Here is a 23,319-nt window from a genome sequence, read left to right on the forward strand (position 1 = left end):
CACTCTGGTTTGCTCTCCACAAACTCCTTAAGAGAAATTTGTGCCTACTTAGCCGCGAAATGCTTGTAAGGTCAAGGAACAGCATTGAGCTGTCAGGCCATTTTGGGGTTGTGAACACAGTTCAAATTTCCAATCGCATAACACCAATGACCCCAAACAGAACTTTTCCCATAAACACTCCTTACAGGAGAAACGGCAGTAAATCAGGGAATACATATTACATACATACATGTCTTTGTATTATCTGATTTTGATCCCTCAGGCCCAATAAAAAAAATGCAATCTTGAGAAGCTGGACTCATGGTCTATAGGCCCAAAAGGCAGATATGTTCAAAAGTTTTGGCAGCTGGATCTTAGCACACTGTTTCCAGTTCAAGTCCATAGATACTCCACTATGTTCACTGGTCTCTAACTTTGTTGTTGTCCATCTGGTGTTGGGCAGGTATTGCACACAAGAGAGTAGCATTAGTTTGAAAAGTGGTGGAGACACATATCATATTCCCACTTACTTCAAAGAAACAAATTATTATTAAGATGGCTATGCTTATGTCATTCATTCAGAATAGTGATAAATATACATCAGGAAAAAAAGCTGTTATACTCTCTGCATGCTTAACCCATAAACCTGTATCTCAATATTAAAACACACAATGTAATTCCATAATCATATGATATTCTGGTGTACACTGACTGTACCATACCGTTATACTTTTCTGACTCATGTAGTACTAATCAACTGTTGCAGCTGAAGTACAACAGTAATTATGGTTTCTGCATGCACTGCTATTGCCTTTCATTTGACTTGATGTGTAATTCCTCTTGGCAGTTTCCTCTATATCATTTGCAACTTCATTGAAAACTCTACCAGTAACATTACCACTGTCTGTGTGACAGTGCGAGAGGGTGCTCACTTGATTGTTAGCTGGCATACAAAGGTGCTACATAAACTGGGCAGAGTTTTCCATCAAATCACTTTAAAACAAGCACAATGGTGACCCGGTGATGTACACCAAGGTAGTAGGCTAATCAAAAAGACCAAACATTTGAATTTCAGATGGGAGAGAGCAACCATGCATTTTAGTTGGATTAAAAAAAAGTATGGGGGACAGAACCTGGATTTCAAAAAGTGGGGGCCACAGTCTTCCCTGTCCCTACTGGATGTTACACACAAGAACGCACAGTGAGTTCATCAGAGCTTTTTCACTGAAACACGTGTTCCAATGCTGGCAGTAACGGAGAGCTGAGAACAACCCAATCAGGTTTTAGTGTGTTGTTCAGGACAGTTCAACACACACTGATAGCTGTCATTTGTGAGATGGAACATGAGACCTTCTGGCACCAGAATGGATCCCTGCAACTGCCTCCCTGCCAATAGAGTTAGTGTTCTATCTAGGGGCAGCTAAAAATAAGATAGCACTGGCAGATAACACTAAACCTCATCTTCTGAAGGACATTAATTAATTCTGTTTGTCTCTCAGGAGTGTGTCATGGGGAAGGTGGTGTGTGATTGGACACATCTGCTTCCCAACAGCAGTGAGCATATAGCCTTAACCCCTGGATGCTCACTTACTCTCAGGCTGTATACCCAGACTTAAAAGCAGCTATGCACATATACACATACTTTCATACATGTGCAGACAGTCTCACACACACACACACACACACACACACACACACACACACACACACACACACACACACACTGCCCATCTGCTCTAAAATAGCTGGTGTCAGGTGTCTTCTGATATATATGCCATACTTTTATATGAGCCTTGTGTGTTGTCAAATATATATGCAAACATGTCCTCAGACACATGCATCTGTGCGAGCAAACACACACACACACACACACACACACACACACACACAGCAATTATATCATGTTCTCTCATGCCCAGTAAAAATAGCTCCAGAAGTGGCATGTGGTGGCCCTCAGTCCTTTTGCTTCCTTCACCATTAGCCCACCATTCCTTCTGATGTGAAATACACCCGGAGGTTCTTGGTCTGTCTCTGCTGACCCAGATACAGTATATCATCCACATTCACTCTCTCCCATCTAGCAAATAGTCAAAGTCACCTTGACCTACCTAATAGCCAATCAGAAGCAGAGTGGGGCGGGTCATCCCTTTGCCATAGTAGGATTTGTAATGTAGCGACCAGGCACATGTCGGGAGGTTTGCTGCTATTCTGGTCCGCAGAGATCATTCACTCTCATGACTCTCCCTCTCTCTTACTCAGATGTTCTCTCACATTGCCACGTATCCTGCTTACTATTAATTTATTGTATTTTTATTTTTCTCCACTCTACATCACATTCACCATTTCATGTTTCGAATAAGAGAGACATGAGTACCAACAGGCCCACTTCTGTTTTGGGGAGATCATTGGTGTATCAAGCCACGCCACATGGGAAATGAAATATAGTAATAAAAGCCGTGCAATTTTGCTTGTTGTTTGTAGAGCCCCACAAACATTTCACCTCTGTCTGAAGTCATAGAACCAATGCTCAATCTAAAACAGACTGTACTACCAGCTGGTGAATGTAAGCAGGCTGCATGCATTTGGAGTGGGATCTGGAGCAATTCAAATACAACACATGCCCAAAAATGCTCCCCCAATAAGAACAATTCAAAGCATTTATGGACACACAGATTACATGTAGTCTGTCAGGAATGGATATCGTGAATCGAGGGCAAAATTTAGTTTGAATCTTTATTTAATATCTATGTTTGTCACATTTTTTTTCTTGCATAACAGCTGCACGGCACTGCCACAGTGGACATACTTGAAATTAAAAAGTAATTTAAATATGTCTGGGTAAATATGGACCACTGCTAGAGCAGCTTAGCTCTAACAATGTATCATTTATTAAATTAGATTATAATGTAAGATGTATTTATTTCAGCGTTAAATCTGACTCATTGGCTTATTTCATGATCCCAATAATAAATCATGTTTGCAGCTCCTCGTCGACCCTGCCTTTGTTCAGTAGAGCTGTCCTCATAGTAAACGAGGTGGCTCCATTCCGCTCGATCTCCATCTGACCGCGTTTTCTCTCATCTAATAAACTCCGCGTGCGTTTCTTTTCCTGCTGCCACTGTTTCCGGTCACATCACAGCTGAGTCCTCTGCGCACAGGCAGGTGTTGACACTTGATTGACATGTTGCCTGTGTGTGTTTGCAGTGCTGTTCGGAGCCTCCACGGGCTCTCGCAGACCCGGGATGGTTTTGTGTGAAATGTGCTAGTAGTTGCATTCACTTTCCGCAGACATGGAGCCTCCGGACTTCGAAGCTCTGAACTTCACGGTGGAGCAGACAGAGCCAGTGTACCCGCTGTGTGAGGCATGGAGGGACGGCTCCGAGGGCTCCGTGTTCCACCTCGCCAATATATTCCTTTTCTTCGGCTTCATGGGCGGCAGCGGTTTTTATGGACTCCTCTACATGTTTACCTTCCTGACTCTGGGCTTCTTCTGCACCATAATATGGGCATGGTCGGACCCCTGCACTACGGACTCTTTGCTGTGGATTTTGGCTCTCTTCGGGGTGTCTTTCGGACAAGTCCTGCACGTCGCCTACAGGCTGAGGAGCGTCACATTCGAAAAGGAGTTCCAGGAACTTTACAACTGCATGTTCAAAAAACTGGGAGTGTCGCTCACACATTTTGGGAAGATAGTGGCCTGCTGTGACGGAGACATCCACACCATAGACAAGGACCACTGCTTCGCCATAGAAGGAAAAACCGCGATTGATAAACTGTCAGTGCTCCTGTCTGGCAGGTGAGCGCAGCTCCTCTGATAGCGTCTTACACCAAACTGCATTTACAGATCTGCTAAATGGTTTGTTTAAGTGTAAAATGTTAAACAAGAATACAAAAATTAACACAGTATGACATTTTGCCACATCCTGTCAATTCGGCTAAATATTTGAAATTACAACTTTGGATTTGAGGGTGTCAGTTGACCAAGGGTCGATATTTTGTGAAATGGCGTTCAACAAAATAAAAATATTGAAAAGTTCGTTTTATTGAAAAAAAAAAAATAAATCCTTGCTGTTGCATGCAAAATAACTTATGCTTGTTTTATTTTCTATTGTTAAGCAAGGTCAAATGGGTCCGCACACACACACACACACACACACACACACACACACACACACACACACATGTACACGCACACTCTTGTGATGTCACAGCAGGTGTTTTCCCTCAGCTGCTGCAGGCACTGCTGTCACACAGTGTTTAATTTTTGTTGACTTGCCCATTACGAAGTGGATTAATAACATCAACATTTCCATCCATTCTTCTACAGAATCCGTGTGACAGTTAATGGAGAGTTTCTGCATTACATCTACCCTTTCCAGTTTTTGGATTCACCTGAGTGGGACTCTCTCAGACCATCAGAGGAGGGAGTGTTCCAGGTTCATTTTAACTCATGTGCATGTGCAAAAAACATATCTGGCATCAGTAAGTCAGGAATATTAAACAAGAATGTTTCAACTTTAAGTGCAGTTAAAGGATGAGGCTCACTCACCACGTTTGTATTATTCTTGACTTATTGATTCTCATGAAAAGTGCCAAACTAACAATGAATTCATCCTAAAAACTATTATTGTGTTTCTATCCAAAGCCTGATATGTCTCATTTCTCAGTGCCAAAGACCTTGATAGATTTTTTTTGCTCCACAGCAGAGCTAAATTGTCAAAAGTAACATTAATGACAGTTGCCTTCTATTTAGTTTAGCCACTTTCAGGGTCCTGGTTTTGTGAACTGAGGGTCACTGGGGCACTTACTAGAGTTAAGCCATGTTAATATTATTAATTATTAATATTATGACTACACATTCTCACTCCCAGCATTTCACATATGGACACTTGGTCAAGACCCCCTTGGCCTCACTTTTTAAGGCCTTGGGTAACCCTTTAGTGAAATTTTCAATGTGCAGGGCTCCATGGTCAAGCTGGAAATAATGAATGAACAATCCCTGGTTAGACTTTCAAATGCAAACTTGCTCAGAACAATAATAAATCTGGTAAATGTTGTGAAACAGTCATATTTTGATTAGGTTCAGGCAACAAGATTGCTTGTTTAGGTTTAGGAAAAGATCATTGGTTTGGCTTCAAACATGTACGTTAGTTACATACATTACTGTGCACATTAAGTTACATATGAAATCAAACGCTTTTTGGTTTCACACAGGACATAAACCCCAGTCTCCTGAGTGAAAGTCCCCTGTTTGACCAATCCAACCACTCCACTTTCCTCCAAAGGCACATTTTTCTTGCTCATTCTAAAATATTTGGATGCTTTGGGAGTGAGAATGGCCTGTCTATGGAAGTCTAGCAGACTACCCTGCACATTGAAAAACAGTGCACAAGGGGTACCCAGAGCCTCAAAAAGTGCAAAAGGGGTCCAAATGTCCATATGTGACGAGTTGGGAGTGAGAATGTGTTGATGGTCAGTGTTTAACTTGTGCTTTGCCTGTTACGACAAGACAAAATGTCTGTAAAAAGGTGTGTTGTCCAAAAATGATCACATCAGTGAGCCACACTGTTTCACTGGCTGACATGTTCCTTCATCACCATGAATGCACACACTAGTTTATTTTGACTCAATCCCACATATGCCATCCCGCTGCCCAAAATATTCAGTAGATCACCAAATATGGACTAATCTGCCTCTGAAAATAAAACCCAACAAATGCACTATTTCCTCCCGTTTGATAGAATCTACAGTGGAATTACTGAACCTTTTTAATAATGAAATCATATTTTTCTGAACTGTTTTTAAAAATTTTCAGAAGGAACCAATGGGCTTGGAGCTGAGTACCACAGGCAGGGTGGGGAAGTCAGAAAGTGATGGACTAACACATTGTTGGCTTGGGTCGTATGGGATTTGATGACAATACGAAAAATATAGAACAACACTTAATTTATTTTAAGGCCAGTATTATGAGTGTTGGGGAGGTTACTTTTGAAATGTAACATGTTTGAGAGTACTAGTTACCATGTTAAAATGTAATAAGTAATGTAACCGTTTTAATTACATTATAAAAGAATAACCCCTGTACATTTCCTCAGTATTACAATTACGTTTATTTCATAATTTAAGTACGTAAGGCTGTTACGTGTACTGTTACCCCCAACACTGAGTGTAATTATTGAAGAAGTGTATATTATATATCAATAAACCAATAAACCAATCTATATATATCAGCAGTGGGTCCTGTCTCCAAATGTACCAGAATGTTCCCTTTGGAGATCAGTAAAGGCTCTTATCCTGAATCCATACGTGTGACATCATTTACCAACAAATTAGGTTATGAGTACAGTTAATTCTGGGAACAAATCCAGTTGTTGGCTAATGAGCATTAGTATTGTTGGTCACTTTGATAAATTATTTGACTATTAAAAATAGCATGAAGCCTTATTTGTCTTACATTTTCCCTTGGGTTGGATTTCATCTCACCTCATCCAAGAAAGATTCTAGTTTATCACAACTTGGGTCTCAGCTTCTCAGTTTTGTCCCGTGGTTCCCAGATCTCAGCAATTACTTGGGCAAAACTACAAAATTCAATCCAAGCTGTAATAAACTGAAATAATCTCTGAAGTGACATGTATGAGTGCCAGTTTGTTTCCTTTCAGCGTCATCTCTGTCATTTATTCTTTCACTTCCACAGGTGACCCTGCGTGCTGATAACCCCTGCCAATACGTGGCCTGGAGGAGGAAGAAACTCTATCTGCTTTTTGCTAAGCATCGCTACATAGCCAAGATCTTTGCCCTGGTGGTGCGCAATGACATTGCAGAAAAGCTGTACTCCCTTAATGACAAGGCTTTCAACAGGTCCAGGCACCGCTATGATCTCCGCTTACCAAGTTACTGTCACATACCAGGGACCGAATTAGAGAAAACAGATGTCTTCCTGCAAGTGCCAGTGCAGGGTGAAAGGACGGCCTGAACACACTTGTGTGTGTGCAAACACACACACACACGTTAAGTTCACATCACTTTTGGGGATATTACATAGACTTACATTCATTTCCTGGAGACTTAGCCTAACCTTAACCCAAATCTTCACCCTAGAATTTAATTATTTACTTTATGCCCATAAGTAAAGCGAATCCCCACAATGTGACGATGTAAACAGATTTATGTCCCCACAACGTGATAAATACACATGTGCCCACACACACACAAACACGCACACACACTCACACACCCACACAGCTCCACTTAAAGACATGATACTCTTGAGAGACTGCTACAACATACAAGTCTGGCGTCATGTGACTGATAGACAGCCTAAGACATCCATTAGCTACTTTATGGTGGTCCGCTAACAGCGTTGATGTTGCTCATACTGTCAGAGGGTAGATTTTTGACCGGCAGTTTGAGGTAGCAAGTCGAGGTGAAGTTAGGCAAACATCCAACATTAAGGGGTCAAACAAAGTTCAAGGTTGGCTTTAAAGGAAGAGTTCAACATTTTGGGGACACTTGAGCTATTTCTCATTTGTTTAATACATAAACAGAAATTTGTGATTTTTAGGAGCAGTTAGTGCTGAAACTATTCTTGACTAACAACAGTTAATCCATCCACTCAGTATTTCTGTGCGCTGTGTCTGGCTATAACACAGGTTGCCATGTTCGGTCTGTGAGCATAGTCACTCTGTATAGGCATGATGATGCAAAACCTGCCAAAATCACCTTGACAGCACTTCACAATGCTGTGCACAGCAGGCCCTCAGTAATAGTGCTGAGCTATGAGGCAAATGATGCACACTGACAGAAACAGATTATTTCCCATACTCAGTTACTACACGAGGAACAGCTGTGGCGCTGTGAATGCACTTTGTCTGAGCATCACAAAGACCCTGAAATGACTCATCCAATGAATTTCACCCAATAAAATTTGAAATGCCAGAAGATGCTGTATTGTAAGTTATTTTCATGTCATTCGTGTGTGTGAGGAACCAACAGGAAGTTAGACAGCTCAAGCAGAGGAAGTTTCTAATACACATGCTGTCATCATGCCCTTATTGAAGTGACAGGGATGCCAGCATGGGACATGGTACCCTCCTCTTCTTATACACTCATGGTGCGCAGTCACTGTGACCAGCTGTTATTTGCCATCTTACTCTCAGAAGGACAGAGAATGCATATATTTTCCAAAATGTTGAACTTTTCCATTAAGCTGGTGGTTTGATGAATCATTTGGTGACTCGTTATTAGGGTTGTACTCAACTACAAATCTTCCAAGTGTTGAACAGCTGCTCTTGACTGCATATTAGACAAGCTTGTGTGCTGTCCTGTAGTAAAAAAATAACTGCTGGTTTCTACCCCTTGTTGGCTCAACAGACCTTCAGCAAGAGCTTTGTCACTTCGGTACAATCAAACACGTCACAGTGTGTTAACCCAGCCATTTTCCTATAATGTTGTCATTTTGAGATGGAAATTTTTGTGATTGTGATTGATGTTTATAAGGCAGATCTGCAGCGGACTTGGTTCCCTTTCATTGGTCTTTCTGTAAAGCTGAAATGATAGTAGCATCTGTCCTTACTGAAAGTTGCTGTTTAGTACTGGGCAGTAGCATACAGTCAGGCAACCTTCTTGGCAATTTTAAGAGAAAAAACAACTTATAACAACTTATTATGGTAGTTATTTGACTGTCGGTGGTTTTCAGTATATATTGACATAGAAGATAACTCCCTCAGCAGACATGCATCTTGCCATTTTGCCGTTTTCCCACCTCTGTCTAATTTTCAACATAAATGCAAACATCACACAGTTACTCAGCACTTTGAATGAGGAGCTGATTCATCTTCTGACGTGACTCTTTAACTCATCTTGTACGCATTTGCAGAAAAGTAGTGAATAAAAGTGAGGAGAGTTTGTAAATGTGTGTTGGGTTTAGGCTCATGACACTTACGATTGTGGCAAGCAGCTGTGCTTATCAACTTTGCTTATAGAGGAGCATTCATTCAGACTTCAGTTAAAAGCTACTTACTTGGATGTATACGTACATTGTGAATATAGACAGCAAAATAAAGAGATGGCTGCAGATGTCTTAACTCTATTTAATATGTAGTATTGATAGAATACATCAGTACCTGTTGTGAATGTAAATGTGTATGTAAACGGCCTGATTGTCTGTATTGTACTATAGAAATAAATGGTCCTTGATTTTACTGTGTAGATTTTTGCTAGTTTGACTGTCAGTACCAGAAGTCACATCTGTGTCACATACAGTAAATTGACCTTTCAACTACTGGATGGAGTTTGCTCAGTTGTCATGGAGATGGATCAGTAAGTGGTCTTGAGGTAGGTTTATTTTGTCAAAATAATACACATTCATCAAACCCTTACACCAAAGGTCTGTTGCTATCAAAATACAATAATTACAAAATAGTAGAATGTGTATATGTTATGTATGAGCAGATTTTTGCATGAAGTGTTTGGTTTACATACAACGTAACCAAATATTTGCTGAGTTTATTTTTGAGGTGTGTTTAAAATAAATGTATTATTCTCACACAGATATTAGATAAGTCACTAATTTAGTATATATATATACATACACACACACACACACACACACACACATACATATATATGTATATATATTATATTCATCATATATATATCATCATCATCATCAACATTGTTATCATATACGGAAATAACTGATATTTATTCTAATAAACTTAGACAAAAATGCTTCCTGGCCGTGGAGTTCTCTCCACTCAGCCGGTAACGCGGTTAGTCGGTGCTCTGTCGCCCCCTGTAGGAGTTGTCAGTCACTGCAGAAGCGGGCTCTGCTCTTCTTGCCCATTTTAGTCTCCTGTCAGCTGTGTGGACTGTGAGGAATGTGCGACGCGCTCGACGCAGCCCTCAGTGTGCGGCTCCAGCCCTCAGTCACCAGAAGTGTCTCCAGCCTTCCACAGAAATCCTTCCTCCTCTTTTCTCTGCTCTGCTCAACGGACTGACTTTCCGCTGAACCGTAAGTTAAGATCCGTTTTCCTCTCCGTAATTTGACGAACAGTCTCAAAGTTGGACTTGTGAGAAATCTCTCAGTCAAGAGGCTGCGTGTGTGTCCCCACTTCTATTTTTGCATGTGTGCTGCTGGAGCACATCAGCCATGCACTGAGAAAACTTAGCTGATAGAACGGACGAATATTATGTCGAGTAGAGTTGCCAACTACAAATGTGTTTTGTTTTGTTTTCAGCTAAATTGGATTATTATTATTATTATTATTATTATTATTATTATTGTTATTATTATTATTATTATTATTGTGTGAACCCAGGAATTCCTTCTTCAAAGGCAAATCTAGAACAGATAGAGGCAACAATCTGGAGAGGCGCTCTCCTGCGCAGGCCAATAGGAGCCTGTATGTTCTGTTTTTGTATCTGCAACGTTAGTCAGATAAAACACACAAGAAGACTCCCATAGCTGCAGTAATCCATATGGAAGAGGCAACCCGGTTTTATGTGCATGTAAGCCAAACAACAACAACAACAACAACAACAACAACACACAAATAGCTTTACATAAAATAGTTCTCACCAACTCTGCAGTTCCTCAGAGCTTTTTAGCCTCTTTTCACTCATTTTTTGGTTTTCTGGCCCTCAGTTTCCTGCTCTTAGCAGCTGTTTTCAGTGAGGAAGCTCTGTGCTGTAGCAACAAAACCTCTACAATTATGCATCATAATAAAAAAAAAAAAATGTTGATTTAGGTATTCATATGGTGTGACTGCAAGGATAGTGGGTAACTTTCCTGGAATGCTAATAATAACTCTCGAGATGGGACATAGGGAGGATGTCCAGTTCTTTCTGTTCCACACAGTTTTCATCACCAGCAACCAGCTGGTGAACAACATGGACCAATACATGTGCCACTAAACAGTCAGATAGTATTTGAGACAAAGCCAGAGCTCAAAGGAGAAGGAGTGAATATTAGACTGATGTTCATCGGGTGCGCGCACACACACACACACACACACACACACACACTACAAATGAATGCTAATGGTGCTGCTGGATATGTAAATATGCAACTGTTGCCAGCATGTTTACCATAATAACTTCAGAAGGGGACAGTGTGTCTGGTGTTGCTTTCACCTTGTTATGTTGTTGGCCCAAAAAAATCAATGAATGCAGCTTGAAGTCACATAAGACAGAAATATACATTGCTCAAAGGACTGTCCTAATGGGTGGGCGGCATGGTAGCAGCGGTGCAGGTTCCATCCCAGCCTGGGTCCTTTGCTGCATGTCATCCCCTCTCTCTAATACAATCATAACTGATAAACAGATACACAAAACAAACAAATAAGAAAGAAGATGTTTTCAACAATGAGAGGAAAACAGCTGTGACGACCTAATATGCCCTGAGCAGTTCATCATCCTCTACTCACATTTTCTCCAACCTTGCCCTAGTCTTGAAGGTGACCCTGCTGCAGGATGTCCTCTACTCCAGAGCTGCCCCCCCTCCTCCTCACCACGCTGCCCTCCTTCCCCTCGGCCACTCCAGCAATCCTGGCTGTGGAACCCAACGCCACCTCATGCCAGGAGTGGGAGCAAGCCCACCACCTCCTCTTCCATCTGGGAAACCTGTCCCTGCTGTTGGGCCTGGTCATCCCCACCACACTGGGCCTGCACATGATCCTGCTACGCCTCCTCCTGGTGACAGGTCTGTACACAGCGCCCCCTGCTGATGGCATTCCTGTGGTGATAAAACTGTAGCTGAGAATATCGGAGGATGCTAAATTTATCACAGCCTCAACAGATCATTACTCTGATCAGAAGTGTCATGTGTGTCAAAGCATCTGTTACTACAACAGCTTGCTGAGGATTTGGTTGAGTTTTGTTTAGAATGGGGACACAGATTTTTTTAAAGCTGTCATGCACAAAGAGGAATCTTTTCAACAGAGCTGAAGCCTGAAAAGGCTCGGCCAATAACAGATAAAAAAGAGGGGGAGAATGGCGAATGGAAAAACCACTTCCAACATGTTTATCTTCTGCTTGGAAGGAGAGTGCAGACAGGAAGTAGCTTGGGTAGTGTGGTTGCAGTTTTGACATTTCATTTATTTAGATTTCCCTCTTGCATAAACCAGTCTCAGAGGGTTTAACAGAGAAAAAGAAACAGAGGAAAATGGAAGAGGAAACTAATGGAGCTACAGTACTTAATCTTGTGAGGTAACTTCGAAAACATCTTGGGGGTTTTATTATCAAAGCCTAGATGGCTCATAATATAGTATAACATAATATTAATTATTTGGACAAGGAAGTTAACACTTTATTATAATGAATAAATACATTTTCTTAGCTGAAGCTGAGTATTTTTACAGCCTGTATGTTTAAGATTTACAACTTTAAAGTCAACAACACAATAAACCCTGATTCCAAAAAAGTTGGGATTTGTGTGAAACATAAATACAGCAGAATGGAATCATTTGTGAATCTTAATATACTCAATTGAAAATAGTACCAAGACAATATATTTAATGTTTTACTTCATCAGCTTCATTGTTTTTTGTAAATATGTGATTTTTCTGAACTTGATGCAGCAGCACGTTTCAAACAAGTTGGGACAGGAGCAACAAAAGATTGGGAGAGTCGTGGAATGCTCCAAAAACACCTGTTCGGAACATTCCACGGGTAAACAGGTTCATTGGTAACAGGTGATAGTATCATGATTGGATATGAAAGGGGCATCCTGGAAAGGCTCAGTCATTCACAAGCGAGGTTCACCACTCTGTGAACACATGATTGTGTAAAGGATATTACTACATGAGCTCAGGAACACTTTCTAAAGCTGTTGTCGGTAAACACAGATTGTTTGCAAATGATTGCATTCTTTTTCTTCTTTTTTTATTTATATTTTACACACATGTCCCAACTTTTTAGGAATAAGGGTAGTAATGTGATTATAATTGTGCATTTTAGTGACAAATCTGGTGCCACTGATCTGAAAACAAACAGAAGCTTTTGCATTTGTCCCTTTTACTCATGATGTCTCAAACTAAAGTTGGATTGGTTTTTCTGTCAGTGTACAGCTTGTTTTTTACTTCATTGCCTTTTAATGTGTGCCCTTTATTGTGAAAAGTAATCTTGATGATTTCTAAATCATTTACACATTTTCATCTCTAGTCACAATTATGTTCACAGTTTTCTCTTGTTGTTTCTAAGAAATTTTATTAGATTTTATTTCATTTCAATGTTCTATACTGGATTGCATCTTTATTTTTTGTTTTGGTCACCCATATTTGTAGTTTTGCATTCTAAATTAGGATTAGCAAGCCATAATAACCCACAGTGCAATACATGAGGCTCTGGGAATTGAAACCACAGAGCTATACAGTACATGGTGTCGTCAGAAATGTGAAACTTAGACTTTTGAATCAAGTATTAACATTCAGACTCTAAATGCACTTTCTTCCGTGTGTTTAAACCTGACAGGATGTGGTCTCTTCATTGCATGGGCAACTCTGTACAGATGCAACCTGGATGTGATGGTCTGGAATGTGGTATTTCTGGTGGTCAATTTCATGCACTTGTTTTTCCTCCTGTACAAGCGCAGGCCGGTGAGTTGTACATCTGCATGTTCTCATTCACATTCAAGCAGTCACTTTACATTCAGGTCACATGAGTGTTTCACCAAATTGAAATAGTGGATCCTGGTGTTGGGGGGACAGTGTTTTTATGCCTGTGATCAGTGTTGAGGTTTTCATTGCTGTCTCAGGCAGGAAGCAGCATATCCTCCTGGGTTTGGTCCTGCTTTATGGTAACAAGATGCAGATAAAATCCATGGGTCCCTCCGGGGGATTTTGTATAAGTAAGGGAACTCCAGTGAGCTGACAGAATCAGACCAAGACTTTCATAATGAGACAGGAGACTTGTCCTCCTCAGCAACTGCTCCTTCACCATTTCACAAACTCTTTGAATGTGTTTTCACATAGACCACAGCGGCGTTCATGAACTTTGCTTGCTTTTTGCTTTTTTTTAAATTAAATTTTCATTTGAAAAATGAGTTATGACTCTGGCTCTGCTCTGGCAGATTAAGATCGATAGAGAGCTGCGGTCAGTCTACAAGCGGATGTTTGAGCCCCTCCATGTGCAGGAGGCCTTGTTCCAGAGGCTCACGGGACAGTTCTGCACCATCCAGACACTGAAGAAAGGCCAGCCCTATGCTGCTGAGGACAAGACCTCTGTGGACGAACGCCTCAGCATTCTCATCAAAGGAAAGTATGTTTAAGCTCTTTGATTGGTTCTGGGTGCAGTTGCTGTTCTCTTGTGTTCACCTCCTTATAATGGATAAATCTCAGTGATTAATTCATATTGGTCACAGTACTGTATGTGCTGTCGTGTCTTCTCATCTGTTCACCTGTGCTGTCAGTACTTTTCCACTGTCACTCCCCTGTGAGCCACACCCATCTGCCCACTCATCTGATCGCACATCTCACATTCAGATGTGGCCGGGGGCTCCAAGCAACACCATGTACTGGTGGTGCTGCAACTGGGTCCTAAACCAATCCATTACAGTACGTCTGGCCAGTCATGGACCCATTAGGCTCCATCTCACCACAGAATCGCTTTGAGAGGATTGAGGGTGCCCTCCAGTAACCCGACGCTCTGATGCTCAAGAGGAGAGGCTAGCTGCATTAGCTGCATAGATCCAGACCCAACCGGTGGTTCCGGGTTCACCTCCAGTCCAGTCACCACCAACCATTCCATCTCCACCTGTCTGTGAACACCGAGTGGGGACTCCTGAATGCTACGCTGGAGATCTGGAGACCTTCAGCACCTTCCTGATTTCTTGCTCCATCCTCTTTGCTCTGCAGCCCCACCCCTTCGCCTCTGAGAAAGTTAAGGTAGCCTTCACCATCAATCACATGACGGGGAGGCCTCGCCTATGGGGAACCGCCCAGCGGGGAGTCCAAGGAGCAGCAGAGGCATTACCAAGCCAATCTCTGCCTGTATTGTGGCCAGGCCAGCCATTTTGTCTGCTGATGCCCAACAAACGGCAGGGCAAAGGCAGACACCTCCGCTCAGTCCTCTTCCCCATAACGACCACTGTTCCAGTCCAAGTTCCTCCTCCTGGAAGGCTCTCACACTCTGGCTGCTTTCATAGACTCATAGGCCAATTCCAGCATCATGGATGGGGAGCTCGCTTGTTAGCTGTCACCCACCAGACTACACCTGTCCATGTCCTGCTGACCACCATGAGACCATCCAGTTCCACATCTCACATCCCTCTCATCCTGGAGTACCCATGATTATGCTGTCACAACCCCCACATTGACTGGACTATGGGGGCCATCCTGGGATGGAGTGCTTCATGTCACCAGGTCTGCCTCAAACAAGCCACAGCCACGTAGCGTTCTTCCACTCCAAGCTTCGTTCCTGACCTGTCAGCAGTTCTGCCAGAATACCATGACTACAAGGAGGTCTTCAGCAAAGCAAAGGCTACCTCTATGCCTCCTCATTACCCTTATGACTGCGCCATCACCCTGCAGCCAGTCCCCACCCAACGGACACCTGTACTTGCTGTCAGCCCCATAAAGAGAAGCCATGGAGACCTACAAAAATGCCTCTCTGGCAGCCGGAATCATGCACCCTTCATCTTTGCCTGCTGGAGCATCCATGGGTAAGAAGAATGGGACTCTCGGAGAGATGTTGAACCATTTTGTGTCTACTTGGATGACGTCCTCATCTTCTCGGAAAAAAAATTTAAAAAAAGCAACAACATGAATGAATACAGTAGATTTCTGGTAATTAGAGCTTGTCCAATGAGATGCACTCAACAGTTTTTTTTGTGAAGAAACTGAGTGTAATGTGTTTCCTTTTGTTGCAAATGTCAATATTTCCTTTGAATTTGGCAAGAAGACTCCTGCAGCTGCAGTAATCCATATGGAAGAGACAACCCGGTTTTATGTGCATGTGTGCATTGTGTTTGTTTTGGACGACATCCTCATCTTCTCCCAGTCCCGAGAGGAACATATCCACCATGTCAAGTCATACCGTGACATCCTGGGGGAGGAGGTCTCCTGTCCCTCCATCCAAGCCTTCAACTGCCACCGCCACCGCACCTGGTTCCATACTAGAGCTTCACTCCTCCACTCTGTTGGTCGCTACATGACCGCCGTCAATCATTGTTGCACCCAGGCACACCAAGAGGGTCAGAGGATGTTGCTTTCCGCCTGGGACCTTCCTCTCCAGGTGGAGTCCAGGAAGATTGCACCCTCGTTCATTGGCTCCTTTGCCATCCAGAAAGTCAGTCCCACAACTGGATCCTAAATCAACCCATTACACATATTATAGAAATGATAAATGCTGTGCTGACATAAACCTAACTGGAATGGATTCTGTGTAAAGTTTTCACTGAAATGGAAGTATCTTTGTTTTTATGACTGATATTAATATTAGGGTCTACTCAAGTCAGCAAGATAAAACAATGCTTAAAATAATTCAACTCATCATCACCATATAAATGTGTCAAAGGGAAGAGATCCACAATGATGCCTCAAATTGTTGTCAAGTCCAGCAGGTCCTCTGTCCTTGTCTACAGTGGTCCTTGTTGTGTGGATCAGTTTCATGAAATATATCTTCAGAATAAACAGTTCCTCAGAGCAGCATATCCTGATGCCATCTTCTTTTATGACTGAGTTTAATATCATGGTTTGGTCTGAAAGGACTAGTCAGTTAATCAATGAGACAATAAACAGAATTTTAATTGTCAAAAGAAAAATTGTCTAAAGGAAATATTTTTGTTCCATGGTCTAAATGCTGCCACCACACCAGAACATTGGAAATACACTTTTTGAGTAAGTCATAGCTCCTTATGATGCCCTCAAATCCCCATATTGTCTCTTATATAACTTGACTTCTTGAAACTCAAAGTTCAGCTGAGTTTAAAACACTGATGGTGAAAATGACCTAACATTAGGGAGTGTATATCTTTAAAATTATCTTTTTAGAATATGCTTGCACAACATATATTGAATTTAGAATAATGAATATAAGCACAAAACAATGACTACTGGCTGATTTAATCTAAAATATATCAGTTTGGATATCAGTCTTCAAGCATACATGTAGGTTTATATGATCTAATACATAATAGCCTTGAAAAATCTGTCAATTCAATTAATCTTCTCAATAATTTTGTCAGTAATTTTAGGAGTTTCGGACATTTGAATAATTTTATGATAAACTTGTGACTTTTTCCTTCATTTAAATTTGAAATTGGAATCATTTGAATCTGAATAATGTTGAGAATGACTTCTGGGAAATCTGGGGACTAAATTTTGAATTTATTGAATTATCTTGACAGTTAATGTTGGACTCAGAGGTAAGAAGGAAATTTTGGGAGTGAACTTTTTAAACCGTTTCGAGAGTGAATTTTCAACAGTTTGAGTAATTCTGAACAATAATTGGCCATCTGAGGAGCTATGCTTTCAAAGGACTTCCTCCTTTGGCTTCACCAATCAAGTGGCTGCCACTTTTTTAACACAAGAGTTAAGGTTTAAAATCACTGAATCAATGAATCATTTTAAGAGATGTGACTTTGAAGTTTCTCTGTGACAGGATGAAGGTATCATACCGAGGCCACTTCCTCCACAACATCTACACCAATTCATTCATTGATTCTCCGGAGTTCAGGTCCACTGAGATGCACAGAGGAGAGAAGTTCCAGGTAATAAGAAAATCAGATAAAAGAAATGAACAAACTCAATTCATGCAATCACTTACCTCAAAGATGAAACATTTCTAAAAATATAAACAATGGCTGACCTGTCATGTTAACTCCACTCTTGTTATCAGTCCCAATGTCTGCAGTGGTTAAATGAATGAAGGTTCTGTTTCATGAACAGATCATACAATACTAATTTCTTGAAAAATTGTGTTTGATTGACAGGTGACCATCATGGCAGAGGAGAACTGTAAATTTCTGTGTTGGTCTCGAGAGAGGCTCACCTACTTTCTGGAGTCAGATACTTTCCTCAATGAGGTGTTCAGGTACCTCATTGGCAAAGACATCACCAATAAACTGTACTCTTTGAACGACCCCACACTCAGTGACAAGGTGAGTCCAGCTCTGCTGTGAGATTATAATGAAAATGTTTAAGTCGCACAAACACAGGAAGTAGTCAAGCATCAACATTATATTGTTTGACAGGATTATTGTACTGATGGTGTAGAAGATGATGATGTTGGGGGCTGATGTGTTTCAGGCTGTGAAGAAGATGGACCGTCAGCCCAGCCTGTGCTCTCAGCTGTCTATGATGCAGATGAGGAACAGCATGGCAAGCACCAGCGACACTGATGATGTCCTTAACCAGATCCTACGAGGAGGATCAGCTGGATCATCACTCCGTAAGTCACATTATCACTCACCAAGATGTTTGAATGTATTTCAAGGCTATTGTAATCATGAGTGTCTTATAGCAGAGCACCAGTTTATGGGATATTATTCCAATTTGATTTCCAAACCCTAACCTCAAAATTCTAATATGTTCATAGTAATACAAGTCGACTTTTAAAGCTATTACAGTCAGTACAATATGTGGAGAATTTAAGATTTTCTTCTGATGATATGATAAATGTGACTATTTCCTCAAAGATTCAATTTATTCATCGATAAAACAATGGAAATTACACTGCTCCCGTCCTAATCAACCAAAACTGATTACTAAACTTCAGGAATCAAATACCTACAAAATATAACCATGCCCCAATGGAAGGGAAGTCTTTATCTGGAACAGGTCGACATTAGAAACAGGCCTTTATCCCTTATTTCCCCTGTCCCCTGGTTAATGCAACCTTAAAACTTCCTCCATGTTTACCTGTTGTCTTGATAAATTCAGTACATATAATGTCCATTTCCACAGCACTTATTACATCAGCATAAAAACAGTCATTTTTTACTCATGACTCTCACTTTCTCTTTTTAACGCGAATACTGTTTTCAGTCCCTTTTCCACTCGTTACTACTTTGCTGTAACTAGATCAGTGTTAAGCTACTGTCACTGAAACTCAGCACTTCCTACATAGGTATTTCACATTAAAAGTTTATCAGTGTATCAGTGGGCATGATCCTCGCTTTCCTCATCAGCTTTTAATGTGAAAAGTTAAGTTTCAGTAATGACTGTATAACAGTGGAACAGAGCAGCAGAGTGGTAAGTATAACATGACTGTGTTGCTGTTGTAGTGCAGGCAATTTTCTTCCCCTTTCTGTTTTTTGCCTGGCCTTCTTGGGGACCGTCCTTTACTTGTTTGTGCAGGACGTGCTGGAATGGCCATGATTTGAATACAAGCTTTTATTTTTGAACTTTCTGATATTGATATATCAGAATTATGGAATGTAGGTGAAAAGTCAATGAAAAATGTGGCCAGTGTTTCCTGATTTTTTGCTTGAATGATGAGGTGTATGCTTGCACCTGACAGAGGCTTTTTAATCTTAATCTTTAACTGGTTTTGTCTTGGAATTTTATACAGTTACTTAACTTCACTGTTGGCTAAATGCCTGAGGAGAGGCAGGGTCTACTCGTCAGCAAAATATATATTATTTATGAAGAATGTACTATAAATTATCTGATAAAGGTGTGAGCAACACAAAGATAAGATAAGATAAGACTATATTGATCCCACACCGGGGAAATTAAGTCATTACAGCCAACAAGTAATAAAAAAAGCAAAAACAGCAAACTGGCACAAACGGTCCAGATAAAAAAGTATACAGGGTATTGACTAAAAATTGAGTTATGTATATGAAAAAAACAACAACAAAAACAGTAGGTTTATGATGTGGAATTGGGCAAAGATAGCATCAACACAGTGCTACATTACATGATGCTGGAGTTATGCAGTCTGACAGCTGATGGGATGAAGGACCTGCAGTAGCGTTCCTTCTTATAGAGTGGATGCAGCAGTCTGCTACTGAAGGAGCTGCTTAAGCCCCCCCACCGTCTCATGCAGGGGCTGGGATGAGTTGTCCATGATCGATGTCACCTTGGAATCAAGCCACCAATAATTATAACCAGTTAATATGGTATATTGTCCTTAGCCCAGGGTTTGCTCCTCGTATAACCTGTGCTGTAATTAGGAATAGACACACCACAGGTTAAATGGCATAATGATGTTCATTTGCTAAACCAAAGCTAACTCAACCACAGTTAGATTTTTCAAGTGCTTTTATTCAATTTTCTAAACAATAACATATTGTTTTTACCTAACTGCTTCAACAACATTCAGAATGGAATATCTGGTCCTTTTGTCAGCTGGTGTTTGATATCAAAGCAAAGGAATTAACTGAAATTACTCGTCATCAGAAAGCTGTCTACATAAGTCTCATCTGCTGCTTCATTCTGTATACAAAGTCATAGCTTTTTTGCACATGTCCTCATATCTGTGGCCCGTTTTCTGACAGGCTGCATGCTTTTTTAAAACTTATGTCAGTTTTTCTCTGATATTCTTCCTCCTGTCCCTCCTCCAGCTGTGACTACTCACTCAGATTGAGCCATTCTCTGATATAGGCTGTAAGAACACCTCTTTTATTTCACCGCACCATCACTACCTCAACCCCAACCAAGACTGACTATCCTGATTATATTTTCACTTCACTCTGTAACCAAAGCATTACTCTAACCTGCTTGGTCTTTTTAACATCTGATATCTTTGTTTAATTTATAAGAGTTTCACTGACACCAGATTGACAAGCAGTGTTTCCCTGTCCTGTCTGGTTGAAAGTTTCAAACCTCTGTCCACAGTCAGAATCGCTGATGGGTGTGTTTGGGTGTGGTCAGAGAGTGTGCTTTGTTTCTTCTGTAATCCTACCCAGTGAACCCTGTGATGTCACGGGTTCCTGTGTACATCCACACATAACTGCAGCAAGGTGGGATGTTAAACCACTAGACGTGAGCAGAAACCAGTCTAAAGCCATGCTAGTGGTTCTCAGATACTCGAATATTCATCACACCCGTACATGTCTAACACAAATGTATTGTCTCCAAACTAGAATAGTGGAGTTTGAAAGATGTGAACATTTACCAGACAGAGAGTTCTAACAAACGATGGTATTATGTTGCATTATCCTGCCACTTGTGAGTCCTGCAACTTTATGGAAGAGCAACACTAAATTGTGAAGTAGTCGATTAAACTGGATCAGTCTACATGTACATAGAGTGAATGTATGCAATAAGGTATTTTCAGTCATATTTACTTGATCAGTAATTGGAGTATCTTGACTTTCACTACATGGATTTAGCATCTCTCATTGTTAAAGCTGTCTCAAGCATTTTATTGTGACATTATTACAGTTTCTTGAAAAAACTAAATATTTTAATTCCATATTGGCACAGACTATCAACTTTGGCATCACTTATCTAATAATATCCACTTCTTCCTTCAGCAACCCATATTTGTTGAACCTAAGCAATATCACTCATGCATATTCTCCAAAACAGAGTGAAAGTATCACATGCATTAGGAGGAGACATTCTGTAAAACCAAATATTTGTATCTGTTCTAGCCTCAATACACACTAAAAGCTCCTGTAGTGGAGTGTTGCTCTTCAGAATGCTTTTAGTCCAGAAGAGCAGCTCTGTTTCTATTCTGCAGAAGGGCTCTTAGAGTTGTAATGTAGCAACTGTTGGTGGTAATGGAAACACATTCACAGGTCTTTTTCTGGTTGCATAGCATCTGTTCATCCACTTGTCTTGCGTTGGGGTGTGGGGGTTTATGGATGCACATTTGATAATAACCTCCTCTAGTGTGAATTGTTTGCATGTGACCACTTCTGTCGGTTGTTCAGCCAGGACGATCCATTTATTCATCCCTAAGTGCCTATGAGCAAAAATACATTTCAAGTTATATAATGAAAACACATAATTGATTCAGTTGTGATATATATAAATATATATATATATATATTTTATTTTCAGAAAAATCACCTGACACCAAGAGTTCCTCAAAAATGAAGCCCATAGAAGAAGGCATGGAGGATGACGTTTTCGAAGAAACTTCTCCTTCCAAGTCTCATTGTATTCCCAGCACTTCCACCAAGGAAATATAGAAAGCAGGGAGAGAATGCACAAGATCAAATGCATATTATTTAAGTCTGTTTAACAAACTAGCAAAAACAGCCTGAGTGATACACCTGCATGGCTGACACAGTCAACCATGTCAAACACACACACACACACACACACACACACATATGTATCTATCTATCTATCTATCCCATGTCCTCCCACTTCTTTGCATTCAGCTCTTTTTATGGATTAGAATGTTACGATTTCTTTATCTGTGTAGTTTCATTGAGTTAATACTAATGTCTGGTTTCAGTTTCAACATCAGATTGTCATAAGTTTAATTTTCACTATTCCTGAGTGAAATGTATGGCTCTGCTAAATGCTCAGCTATGTTCAGCAGCTAGTCTGTGTCTGTTTTTTTGCTGTTGAGCAGACACAGTACAGTCGACTTTTAGAGTTTTTTGCTGAAACCAGCTTCCTGCTGGAAGCTCGGCTGATGAGAGCAGCGGGGCTGAATCAAAACAGTAAAATTTGGAGCTGGAGTTTCTCACATGACACTATTCACATTACATTTAGCAGCTTTAATTTCAAACATCAATATCAGAATCAGAATCATCAAAAACAGCTATCCTGGACAGACAGCCCAAATCTCAAATCATCATACAAATTCTTTAATTTGCTTCTGGAAAACACAACTGACCAGTGTCCTTGTGTTATACAACAACAACAAAAACTTTTTAATTACATTTTTATAGACAGAAGCATTTTCCTGTTAGCTCATTAGAGTCAAGCTTTCACAACAGAATCTGTTTCTCTGGTGAGCTTATTTTATTCATCAATGTATTCCAGTGTGCTTTGTGTGTTTAATAAACATTTGCAGTAAATTGTCTTGTCCTATTTGTTGTTTGGTGTAGCTTAAAGCTTCGGATTTAGTTATTGTGATTTCACTTTTGTACCCCATTAAAAATATGTAATCAGCTGTCTCACCCTCTTGTTTCCTTTCCGATGTTAGTGTAAGCTTTGAGTTGGAACTGAATCTCCATGTCAGGCTAAGGGTGTGATGTTCTAGGATTTGTAGGAGTGGAGTGCCCCCCTGTGGCCATAATGTGCCACCCATGCTCAGGTCATTCCAGTAAAGTCAAACCAAATTTTATTTGTCACATTGAACACAGTACCACGTACAGTGAAATTCTTAGGTGCATATCTCCAGAAGTCTAACAAATAAATGAAATACAGATGAATAAAATAAAGAATGTTGCAAATAGATAGAACACAGAAATACTAGAATTAAATAGAA

General features: G+C 40.7%; 1 pseudogene across 1 annotated transcript; it reads left to right on the forward strand.

Annotated features, from left to right (window-relative positions):
• The first annotated feature begins 3,207 nt into the window (after nucleotides 1-3,207).
• Nucleotides 3,208-23,008, forward strand: LOC143324309 (uncharacterized; annotated as a pseudogene). The gene is made up of 12 exons (XR_013077457.1): nucleotides 3,208-3,775; nucleotides 4,307-4,415; nucleotides 6,674-6,946; nucleotides 9,829-9,991; nucleotides 10,316-10,382; nucleotides 11,428-11,680; nucleotides 13,450-13,574; nucleotides 14,048-14,235; nucleotides 17,578-17,686; nucleotides 17,909-18,076; nucleotides 18,225-18,366; nucleotides 21,933-23,008. The product of XR_013077457.1 is annotated as an uncharacterized LOC143324309 (transcript).
• Nucleotides 23,009-23,319: the final 311 nt, after the last annotated feature.

Source organism: Chaetodon auriga, chromosome 8 (assembly GCF_051107435.1).
Source record: "Chaetodon auriga isolate fChaAug3 chromosome 8, fChaAug3.hap1, whole genome shotgun sequence".
NCBI lineage: Eukaryota > Metazoa > Chordata > Actinopteri > Chaetodontiformes > Chaetodontidae > Chaetodon > Chaetodon auriga.